Source organism: Opisthocomus hoazin, chromosome 21 (assembly GCF_030867145.1).
Source record: "Opisthocomus hoazin isolate bOpiHoa1 chromosome 21, bOpiHoa1.hap1, whole genome shotgun sequence".
Classification (NCBI taxonomy): Eukaryota; Metazoa; Chordata; class Aves; order Opisthocomiformes; family Opisthocomidae; genus Opisthocomus; species Opisthocomus hoazin.
The window spans coordinates 16,396,476-16,408,618 of record NC_134434.1 but is presented as its reverse complement, the minus strand read 5'-3'; positions in this window follow the sequence as shown (position 1 = coordinate 16,408,618).

Sequence of the window (12,143 nt, the reverse complement as noted above, 5' to 3'; positions counted from 1 at the left end):
GCTCACCCCCGCCCCCCCCTCTCCCAGGCCGTGGCTCTCTCCCAGGATCTCCTCGAGGAGATCGGTGGGATGAAGGCGGCGCAGTCCCGCGTGCAAGAGGACGTCCGGACGATGAGGGAGCAGATCCGGACGATGCAGGATGAAAACCGGACGATGCGAGAGCGCATGAGGAGGACGCAGGATGAGAACCGGACGATGCGAGAGCAGATGAGGAGGACGCAGGATGAAAACCAGACGATGCGAGAGCGCATGAGGAGGACGCAGGATGAAAAGCGGACGATGCGAGAGCGGATCCGCATGATTGAGGACGCGCTTGGCTCGGTGAGCTGCCGCCGGTGCCCCCGGGAGGGAGCTGAGCCCTCGTCCCCCTCCCTGCCCCTCTCCCCGTCGCCCTGCCACCCCAGCTCCTGCCCCGCGGCCATCGGCGTCTCCCAGCGCGAAGGACACGAGGAGGCAAGAGTGGGAAGGGTGTCCCGAGGTGGGGAGCAGGGCAGCTCAGAGCTGCCCAGCGTCTTGTGCCCAAGGTCATTTGCGGATGCTCCTTTTCAATCGCTCCCTGCCATCCGGACTGGCGTCCCTCTCGGCGCCAGCTCCAGAGGAACGGGCAGGATGCTGCCGGCCGGCTGCTGGGCCTCCGCGACCAGGCGGCGTTGGACGGCCATGTGGGACGGCCGCGAGCACGCCTGGCTCCTGCCGCGGGACAGGAGGCGGCCGCGTCCCCGGCTCCCTCGGGGGGACCAGCCCTCCTGCGTCGGGGCACGGTCCGTGGGCTGGCGGTGCTGGGCAGCCATGCTGGGGGATCCCGTCCCTGTGGGTCCCGTCCCCCCGCGGCTCCGTGGCCGCGCTGAATCCCTGACCCCTCCCTCCCTCCCTTCCTTCGCAGGAAAAGGCTGCAGGACAGGCCCAGCCTCTGCCCGTGAACCTGCTGCCCTTTGGCTCCTCTTCCCAGGAGGGCAGGGGGGGCCAGTCCCGCCCCGCCGAGCCCCCCCACCCCGATGTGGACAAGCAGCACGGGACTGGCTCAGAGCTGGGGCTGGAGGGAGCAGGGACACAGCCTGTGCCCAGGAGCAGCAAGGAGGCTCCAGGGCCACATCCTGGCTCCCTGGCGGTGCAAGCAGGGACACAGAGAGCGCCAGTGATCGCTGAGGAGAGAGGCGCTCGCTCGAAGGAGACAAAGCGTTCTGATGCCAGGGCCACCACCGCAGGGATGCAGCCAGTGCGCCCTGGCACGCGGACCAGCACCCCGCGGATGCAGCCAGTGCGCCCTGGCACGTGGACCAGCACCCCACGGATGCAGCCAGTGCGCCCTGGCACGCGGACCAGCACCCCGCGGATGCAGCCAGAACGCCCTGGCACGCGGACCAGCACCCCGCGGATGCAGCCAGTGCGCCCTGGCACGCGGACCAGCACCCCACGGATGCAGCCAGTGCGCCCTGGCACGCGGACCAGCACCCCGCGGATGTAGCCAGTGCGCCCTGGCACGCGGACCAGCACCCCGCGGATGCAGCCAGTGCGCCCTGGCACGCAGACCACCACCCCGCAGATGCAGCCAGGGTCCCCTGGCACGCAGACCACCACCCCGCAGATGCAGCCAGGGTCCCCTGGCACGCAGACCACCACCCGCAGATGCAGCCAGGGTCCCCTGGCACGCAGACCACCACCCCGCAGATGCAGCCAGGGTCCCCTGGCACGCAGACCACCACCCCGCAGATGCAGCCAGGGTCCCCTGGCACGCAGACCACCACCCCGCAGATGCAGCCAGGGTCCCCTGGCATGCAGACCACCACCCCGCGGATGCAGCCAGGGTCCCCTGGCACGCGGACCACCACCCCGCGGATGCAGCCAGTGCGCCCTGGCACGCGGACCACCACCCCGCGGATGCAGCCAGCACCTCCTGTGACCCGAGAACAAGGAGCAGGGTCCGGCACATGCAGCCCAGCCTTTGCAGGGCTGAGAACATCCGCACTGAAGCTGCCCCCGGTCGCTCTGTGCAGAGAGGAGGACGAGGACTGCTGCCGGCTGCCCGTCCGCTCCCTTCCCTCCCAGGCAGCCAGGTGCCCTGCAGGCAGAAAGGCTCCCAGCCTGCAGGGTAAGGGATGGAAGGGATCGTAAGAAACATCAAACAATAAAAAAGAAGATTTAATAATATTTGCTAGTTGTTGGTCATTTTTATTCTGACAGTCTGTATTCCTGCATACGCAGGGATCTCAGGATGTAACTATTCTGCTAATCCCTGTTTCTGCTAAGGAGTGCAGTGGATGAATGTAGATATCGTTATCACTTGAAGTCATTAGACAAAATAATTGAACGAAAAGCAAAGCGAGTCTTGGTCCTCAGCAAATAGTTGGGATAATTGTAGGAGAAGAGAGTCTCCTAAAGAATTCCACCCCAGACAGCTCGGCCTTGGGAGAGCACGTGCGCGCCAGGACCAGCCGGGGATGCGAGCAGACATTCGCATATGCTAATTAGTGCTCGGAAAAGTCATGACTATGCTAAGCATTTCTCCGCTAAACAATGAATATGTATCTTGGGATTGTGTTTAACCTGAAATCAAACGGTGTTTGGTGCCCACGTGTGGCCCGGGGTGCCCGGCCCCGTAATGAAGGATGCCTACGGAGCAGTGCACAGAGCACTGCTCGGGTATTACCGGGTCTTCGGATCGACTGGCACCCCAGATGGCTCCGACTCTGCTCGGCTGCGGGACCCGGGAAGCACAGGCTCTTGGGCGCCCTCGGGAGCTTTTTCCCAAAGGGGCTCCTCGCCTGATCTGGATCACCGCAGCAGCAGACAAGGACCATCCGTCCGTAAAGGGATTCTCCTGCTACTGATGGGGCTCGAGTCCCCACCAGGGACTCCCAGAAGTGGCAATCTGATGACGCAGGGAGAGCATACCGGGCTGCTAGCAACTCCAAGGGATACACGGGGTTCGGGTCCCCACCACTAACGGGGTTCGAGTCCCCACGGGACATGGTCTGAGCTGAGCTGGGGTATATGTATGCCATGATTCTGGAAACCGGCTATGATTCTGGTCAGCGATTCGGAGTGCCGTAACTCGAAGCTGGTCTTGTCTGACTGTGTGTGAGGCCTCTGTGTGAATGAGACGTACAAAGCAGTGTCAAGCGAAACAGGAGCTCTGATGCGCGGCTCTGCTCTCCCACGGGGGAAGCAGCCGGAGACAAACCAAGCGTAAGAAATGAGTGAGCGTTGATTTTAAACAATTATCACATTGTAGTTGTTATTTGTGGAGCGCTATTGGTGATAATTAGAATAGTAAGCTGTATTTGTCATAAGTGTTGTCAAAATGTTATAGTTGTGTCTGGTTGTTGTTAACAGTGGCGACTGTTGTAAGTCCCTGTCAGCTGTAATGTTGAGATTGATGCTGAACACTCGGTGTGCCGTGTGCGTGCAGGCGTGGCTGTAACGGGGCGTGTGGTGTGCTTGGTGTCACAGGGGGTGTCACTGGGTGAGCTGGTTTCTGGGATCTGACGAGTTTCTCTGCTGGAAGGGACGGCTGCTGCGCTTCGCGCGGCGGGACGTTCCGCAGAGATTCCGTCCGGATGTGAACAAGGCGAGAGCAGATCCGGGCGATGCAGCAGGCGCTGGGCTGGGGGAGCTGCGCCGGGGACCCGGCAGGGAGCTGGGCCCTCGCCCCGCTCCCGGCCCTGCTCCCCGTCACCCTGCCACCCCTGCCCATGGCTGCTGGACCTGCCCCATAGATGCGGACCTGTCCCTTAAATGTGGAACCTACCACAGCCATGGGGCAGGTCCCATATCTATGGCGCAGGTCCCTCATCTGCGGGGCAGGTCCCGCATTCATGGGGCACGTCCTGCAGCCATGGGGCACTCAGGCCTTGCCCGCGGCTCCTTGTGTTCCGGCTGAGGCCTGGCAGCGTCTCTGCCGGGAGCGGCTGCGCTGTCTCGACTCTGGAGGTTCTCCAGCCCCACAGGACGAAGCCCTGGGAACCTGGCTGGGTCTCCCCGATGCTGCTTCGAGCTGGCGGTTGGAGCACGGACCCCCTCCGGTCCCTCCCACCCTGAGCTGTTCCATGGTTCTGCTCTTCTCATCCACTTTACCTCTCTCACCTCTGGCTTTCCTCAGGTCTCAGACTGATACAGAACAGGCTTGAAAGCTCGTTTTTGTAAAGCCCGGCCAGAGAAAAGCTGCGGTTTAATGGTTGTTGGTGACTGGGACGCACGGCCCGGCCAGAGAGAGGTGAATGTCTCTGCGCGAGGTCAAAACATCACGACGGCTCCTCAACGAGAAACGATAGAAACGGTGAGAGATTGCGGGTCTCTTGAAACACCGCGCACAGGCCCGTACGCGTTTGTAAAACAACCTGGAACTGCACAGTCGCTACTGGAACACACTCCTGGCGCTGCGGCCCCCAGCGTGCTGCACGAGCATGGCCGTCGCGACCCTGGGGCACGGTCTGCGCCGGCGGCATGGTCAGAGATCGTACAGGCGAAGCTGCTCCTGCATGTCTCCTTCAGACAGCTCTCCCAGCGCATCGCTTCTCTCCTTCAGGAGCCCGAGGATGGCGGCCAGCTGCTCCCGCCGCGCCCTGCCGAGAAGAAGAGGAGAGGTGGGAGCAGCCAGGCCCCGGGAAGCACCTTGAGCAGGGACACTGCGGTCAGACGCAGCCAGGAGCCAAGCGCCGGTCGTTTCCCGGCCTTCCCGGCTGCCGGAGATCTGCCCAGCAGACAGGAGAAGGAGATACCACTGGTTCTCCTTCCCCTACCTTCCCACCCACCCAGCCGTTCCGGGCGTCTCGCTGCCGCTCTGGAAATACGGAGCTAAACCAGACGGCTTCAGCCGGAGCTGTGGAGCTCTGGAGGGCTGGCCTGCGCTCCGAGCTTCGAGTTAACTCCACACAGGGGATTTCACAAGACCGACACCTCCCCGTTTAGCCGACCCCATAACGAAGCTGCGCTGGGCTCCCCCAGCACAGCGTCCTCTCGCTCTGTGAGGAGAGCGCGCAGGCGCAGCGTCGCTCAGGAACAGCGGCTCCATTTTCAGTGCAGACCCCGGCTCAGGACTGGGGCCAGGCCGCCCGCCAGCGCGGACAGGACTGCGATCAGCCCCCGGAAGGGAAACTCGCAGCCAGGAGCTGGCTTTGATCTGAGAGCGCGTCTGCCGCAGCGAGCTGGGCTCGCGCAGCAAGGAGGCGACCCCTGCGTGGGCAGGGGCTGGCCGGCGGGCGTCCAGCTCCGGTCTCTGTCCCTGGAAACTCCGATCGCAGGTGATCAACCCCCTTCTCCCCAGGACAGATGATCTCCTGGTTTTTCCCCAGCCTGAAGCAGTTAACCGTTGTTTTGTGTCCTGCAGCACAAGGATTTGTACCTGTTGCAGGGCTTGATTTGAGGAAGCTTTACAGGAGGGCTTACACTGGTCACCCACCGACTGGCCATCGCTCCGGGTACGGACGGGTGGGCGGCGCAGGAGGGTCATTCGTTTGCATGTGGCTCGTGGAGAGAAGCCGATTTCTGCAAAGTTCTCTTTTAGAGCCAAGCGAACGCGCAGCTTGGCTGCGGCCGGGGCTGGCTGCAGGGCTGCGGGGCTGTGGGCTGGCTCGTCCCATCGCCGGGCTCCTGCCTGGTCGGGATCACAGCACGGCCGAGCACACCCCACACTTGGCTCTCCTGGGTGAGACTGAACGACCGACCGAGGGGCTGTGTACCAGGGGAAGGCCGTTTCTGTCACTGTGGGGACCGTTCTGCCCCGGTGTCACTGACCGTGGTCCCAGAGTCCAGTGGCCGCCCCGACGCCGTGTCCTGGGCACTTCAACAAGAGTCCGGGAAATGCAGAGCCGGGGGGGGCCCCGCGGCTCCGTGCCCCGGGGGCCATGATCCGGGGTGCCGACAGCGGCCTCCATTCATTTCACCTCAAAAATCCGTGCGTTTCTGGGGGAGCCCCTGCTTCCGACGCCCTGGCCCAGACACCCCCCCCTTCCCCAGTTCCCTCCCTCTGCCAAGCCAGTCTGATCTCTGGCCGTCCGGTGCCCCACAGCTTCCTTCTCTCCAAACTGGAGAGACGGGGATTGGAGGGACGGACCACTCGGTGGGTAAGGAATTGCCTGGGTGGTGGCACTCAGAGACCTGTGGCCAAGGGCTCGATGTCCCAGTGGAGACCCGTGACGAGTGGCGTTCCTCAGGGGTCGGTGCTGGCACCGGCGCTCTTTAACATCTTTGTCAGTGACGTGGGTTTGCGTGGTGAGGTTTGGGTAGCGGGGGGGGCTATAGAGGTGGCTTCTGTGAGGAGCTGCGAGGAGCTTCCCCCCATCTGATAGAGCCAATGCCAGCCGGCTCTGAGACAGACCCGCCACTGGCCAAGGCCAAGCCCACCAGCGACGGTGGCAGCGCCTCTGGGATAACACATTTCAGAAGCGGAAAACACCTGCGGTGAGGCAGCAGTCGAGAGAGAGGAGCGAGATGATGGGAGAGAAACCACCCTGCAGACACCAAGGCCAGTGAAGGAGGAGGGGGAGGAGGTGCTCCAGATGCCGGAGCAGAGATTCTTCTGCAGCCCGTGAAGAAGACCATGGTGAGGCAGGCTGTCTCTGCAGCCCATGGAGGTCCACGGTGGAGCAGATGTCCACCTGCAGCCCGTGGAAGGGACCCCAGGCCGGAGCAGGTGGATGCCTGAAGGAGGCTGTGACCCGGTGGGAAGCCCGTGCTGGAGCAGGCTCCTGCCAAGACCTGTGGATCTATGGAGAGAAAGAGGCCCACGCTGGAGCAGGTTTGCTGACAGGGCTTGTGACCCCATGGGGGACCCACGCTGGAGCAGCCTGTTCCTGAAGGACGGCACCCCATGGAAGGGACTGACGGTGGGGCAGTTCATGAAGAGCCACAGCCCGTGGGAAGGACTCATGTTGGGAAGGTCGTGGAGAGCTGTCTCCCGTGAGAGGACCTCATGCTGGAGTTGGGGAAGAGTGTGAGGAGTCCTCCCCCTGAGGAAGGAAGGAGCGGCAGAGACGAGGAGTGATGAACTGACCACAGCCCCCTTTGCCCGTCCCCCTGCGCTGCTCGGGGGGAGGAGGTAGAAAACCGGGAGTGAAGTTGAGCCTGGGAAGAAGGGAGGGGTGGGGAGAAGGTGGTTTAAGATGTCGTTTTGTTTCTCATGATCCTACTCTGATTTGGTTGGTGATAAATTAAACTTTTTTTTTCCCTCCCCAAGTTCAGTCTGTTTTTCCTGTGACGGTAACTGGTGAGTGATCTCTCCCTGCCCTTCTCTCGACCCGTGAGCCTTTCATCGTATTTTCTCTCCACTGTCCGGTTGAGGAGGGGGAGTGACAGAGCAGCTTTAGTGGGCACCTGGGATTTATCCAGGCTAAACCAGAACAGTCCGTGACGTGGACAGTGGGACTGAGTGCACCCTCAGCAAGTCAGGAGGTGACACCAAGCCGAGGGGTGCGTTCGGCACGCTGGAGGGAAGGGATCCCGTCCAGAGGGCCCTGGGCAGGCTGGAGAGGTGGTCCTGTGCGTACCTGGTGAGGTTGAAGAAGGCCAAGGGCAAGGTCCTGCGCATGGGTCGGGGCAGTCCCAAGCCCAGATCCAGGCTGGGTGGAGAATGGAGTGAGAGCAGCAATGCCGAGGACTTGGGGCTTGGGGCTGCTCAGCCTGGGGAAGAGAAGGCTGCGGGGACACCTTCGAGCAGCTGCCAGTGGCTGGAGGGGCTGCCAGAGAGCTGGAGAGGGACTTTTTACAGGGGCGTGGAGTGATAGGACAAGGGGTGGTGGCTGCAAGGTGACAGAGGGCACAGTGAGATGAGACAGGAGACCCTTTTTTTAATCGGTATTACTGGTGTCACTCCTGGTTTCCTTCGCTGTTCTGTGACACGGTCCTTGTCCCGACCCAGGAGTGGGCTGGGGCCGGTGCAGCTGGGACGCAGCAGCTGCCCGAGCTGGCCCAGCCTGGGCCTGGCTTGCCCTCACAGCAGCGTGGAAGCTCAGCGTTTTGCCTTCTGCCCCAAGAGCCTCCCCTCGCCGTTGCTGTAGCTGTAGCGCTGCGCCGACGCGGCCCCGGGCTGTGGTCGGGCTCTGGCAGCGTTTCCTGCCCGTGGCGAGGGCTGTCGAGAAAGCTTGCCCAGTCCCTGCGGGTCGCTGGAGAGCTGCGGAGCCTGCAGCTCTGCCGGTTCCTGGAGCCGAGGCGTCAGCCCGGCTTTTTACGATGGCGTGACCGGCTGGGTAGATGAGGGCAGAGGCGTGGATGTTGTCTACCTCGGCCTCAGCAAGGCTTTCGGCACTGTCTCCCAGAACATCCTCCTAGGGAAGCTCAGGAAGTGTGGGCTGGAGGAGTGGTCGGTGAGGTGGCTTGAGAACTGGCTGAACGGCAGAGCTCCGAGGGTTGGCATCAGCAGCGCTGAGTCTGGTTGGATGCCGGTAAGTGGTGGTGTCCCCCAGGGGCCAGTACTGGGCCCAGCCTTGTTTAACTTCTTCATCAATGACCTGGATGAAGAGTTAGAGTGCACCCTCAGCCAGTTTGCTGATGACACCAAACTGGGAGGTGTGGTGGATGCACTGTCAGGCTGTGCTGCCATTCAGCGTGACGTGGCCAGGCTGGAGAGTTGGGCAGAGAGGAACCTGATGAGGTTCAACAAGGGCAAGGGCAGGGTCCTGCCCCTGGGGAGGAACAACCCCATGCACCAGTACAGGCTGGGGCGGACCTGCTGCAGAGCAGCTTTGCGGAGAGGGACTGGGAGTGCTGGGGGACGACAGGGTGACCATGAGCCAGCAGCGTGCCCTGGGTGCCAAGAAGGCCAATGGGATCCTGGGGTGCATGAGGAGGAGTGTGGGCAGCAGGGCGAGGGAGGTTCTCCTGCCCCTCTGCTCTGCCCTGGGAAGGCCCCATCTGCAGTGCTGTGTCCAGTGCTGGGCTCCCCAGGTCAAGAAAGATGAGGAGCTGCTGGATAGAGTCCAGCAGAGGGCTACGAGGATGAGGAGGGGACTGGAGCATCTCTCCTATGAGGAGAGGCTGAGGGAGCTGGACTTGTTCAGCCTGGAGAAGAGAAGGCTGAGAGGGGACCTTAGAAATGCCTCTAAATATCTGCAGGGTGGGGGTCAGGAGGACGGGGCCAGACTCTTTCCAGTGGTGCCCAGCGACAGGACAAGGGGCAATGGGCACAAACTGAAGCAGAGGAAGCTCCAGCTGAACCCGAGGAAGAACTTCTTCCCTCTGAGGGTGCCGGAGCCCTGGCCCAGGCTGCCCAGGGAGGCTGTGGAGTCTCCTTCTCTGGAGATATTCCAGACCCGCCTGACCGTGGTGCTGTGCAGCCTGCTGTGGGTGACCCTGCTTGGGCAGGGGGTTGGGCTGGGGGACCCACAGAGGGCCCTGCCAACCCCCAACATTCTGGGATTCTGTGATTCTGTGTGGCAGGGACCCGGGGCGGGGCCCGCCGTCTCCGCGGACACGGCTTCGTCGCTGGCAGCGGGAGACGCCCCATTGTCCCCTGTGCCCCGTCACCCCCCGGGCCGGTCAGTCTCTGCGGAGAGGAGGAGGAGGAAGGCTGCGTGATGCCAGGCTCCCTGCCCAGCCAGGTGCCCTCCAGGCAGAAAGGCTTGCGGCCCCCCAGGGCAGGCTCCGTCTGCTCCGGCAGAGCAGCAGCCATGGCCTCGCACAGCCTGGCCCAGCTGCTGGATGAGGCCTCCTCCTCGGTCGTGAGGAGCATCTTCCCGGGGCTGCACGGGCTGCTGCACGCCATGGTCGAGCAGCTGCAGGATTGCGCCAGTGGCTCCCAGGTTTCCTCCCTGGCCGCCAACGTGGAGCACGTGGAGGCGGCGATGGCAGCCGAGGAGAGCGGCATCTCCAAGGTAGAGGCTCTGGCCGGTGCCCTGGGGGCTGCCGCGCCAGACCCCCCCTCCCCCGGGCTCCGCGCACGGCAGGGTGGAGGTCCCGGTCCCCAGGGACCCTGCCCTGGGGCTCACCCCCACCCCCCCCTCTCCCAGGCCGTGGCTCTCTCCCAGGATCTCCTCGAGGAGATCGGTGGGATGAAGGCGGAGCAGTCCCGCGTGCAAGAGGACGTCCGGACGATGAGGGAGCAGATCCGGACGATGCAGGATGAAAACCGGACGATGCGAGAGCGCATGAGGAGGACGCAGGATGAGAACCGGACGATGCGAGAGCAGATGAGGAGGACGCAGGATGAAAACCAGACGATGCGAGAGCGCATGAGGAGGACGCAGGATTAAAAGCGGACGATGCGAGAGCGGATCCGCATGATTGAGGACGCGCTTGGCTCGGTGAGCTGCCGCCGGTGCCCCCGGGAGGGAGCTGAGCCCTCGTCCCCCTCCCTGCCCCTCTCCCCGTCGCCCTGCCACCCCAGCTCCTGCCCCGCGGCCATCGGCGTCTCCCAGCGCGAAGGACACGAGGAGGCAAGAGTGGGAAGGGTGTCCCGAGGTGGGGAGCAGGGCAGCTCAGAGCTGCCCAGCGTCTTGTGCCCAAGGTCATTTGCGGATGCTCCTTTTCAATCGCTCCCTGCCATCCGGACTGGCGTCCCTCTCGGCGCCAGCTCCAGAGGAACGGGCAGGATGCTGCCGGCCGGCTGCCGGGCCTCCGCGACCAGGCGGCGTTGGACGGCCATGTGGGACGGCCGCGAGCACGCCTGGCTCCTGCCGCGGGACAGGAGGCGGCCGCGTCCCCGGCTCCCTCGGGGGGACCAGCCCTCCTGCGTCGGGGCACGGTCCGTGGGCTGGCGGTGCTGGGCAGCCATGCTGGGGGATCCCGTCCCTGTGGGTCCCGTCCCCCCGCGGCTCCGTGGCCGCGCTGAATCCCTGACCCCTCCCTCCCTCCCTTCCTTCGCAGGAAAAGGCTGCAGGACAGGCCCAGCCTCTGCCCGTGAACCTGCTGCCCTTTGGCTCCTCTTCCCAGGAGGGCAGGGGGGGCCAGTCCCGCCCCGCCGAGCCCCCCCACCCCGATGTGGACAAGCAGCACGGGACTGGCTCAGAGCTGGGGCTGGAGGGAGCAGGGACACAGCCTGTGCCCAGGAGCAGCAAGGAGGCTCCAGGGCCACATCCTGGCTCCCTGGCGGTGCAAGCAGGGACACAGAGAGCGCCAGTGATCGCTGAGGAGAGAGGCGCTCGCTCGAAGGAGACAAAGCGTTCTGATGCCAGGGCCACCACCGCAGGGATGCAGCCAGTGCGCCCTGGCACGCGGACCAGCACCCCGCGGATGCAGCCAGTGCGCCCTGGCACGCGGACCAGCACCCCACGGATGCAGCCAGTGCGCCCTGGCACGCGGACCAGCACCCCGCGGATGCAGCCAGAACGCCCTGGCACGCGGACCAGCACCCCGCGGATGCAGCCAGTGCGCCCTGGCACGCGGACCAGCACCCCGCGGATGCAGCCAGTGCGCCCTGGCACGCGGACCAGCACCCCACGGATGCAGCCAGTGCGCCCTGGCACGCGGACCAGCACCCCGCGGATGTAGCCAGTGCGCCCTGGCACGCGGACCAGCACCCCGCGGATGCAGCCAGTGCACCCTGGCACGCGGACCACCAGCCCGCAGATGCAGCCAGGGTCCCCTGGCACGCAGACCACCACCCCGCAGATGCAGCCAGGGTCCCCTGGCACGCAGACCACCACCCGCAGATGCAGCCAGGGTCCCCTGGCACGCAGACCACCACCCCGCAGATGCAGCCAGGGTCCCCTGGCACGCAGACCACCACCCCGCAGATGCAGCCAGGGTCCCCTGGCACGCAGACCACCACCCCGCAGATGCAGCCAGGGTCCCCTGGCACGCAGACCACCACCCCACGGATGCAGCCAGGGTCCCCTGGCACGCAGACCACCACCCCGCGGATGCAGCCAGGGTCCCCTGGCACGCAGACCACCACCCCGCGGATGCAGCCAGGGTCCCCTGGCATGCAGACCACCACCCCGCGGATGCAGCCAGGGTCCCCTGGCACGCGGACCACCACCCCGCGGATGCAGCCAGTGCGCCCTGGCACGCGGACCACCACCCCGCGGATGCAGCCAGCACCTCCTGTGACCCGAGAACAAGGAGCAGGGTCCGGCACATGCAGCCCAGCCTTTGCAGGGCTGAGAACATCCGCACTGAAGCTGCCCCCGGTCGCTCTGTGCAGAGAGGAGGACGAGGACTGCTGCCGGCTGCCCGTCCGCTCCCTTCCCTCCCAGGCAGCCAGGTGCCCT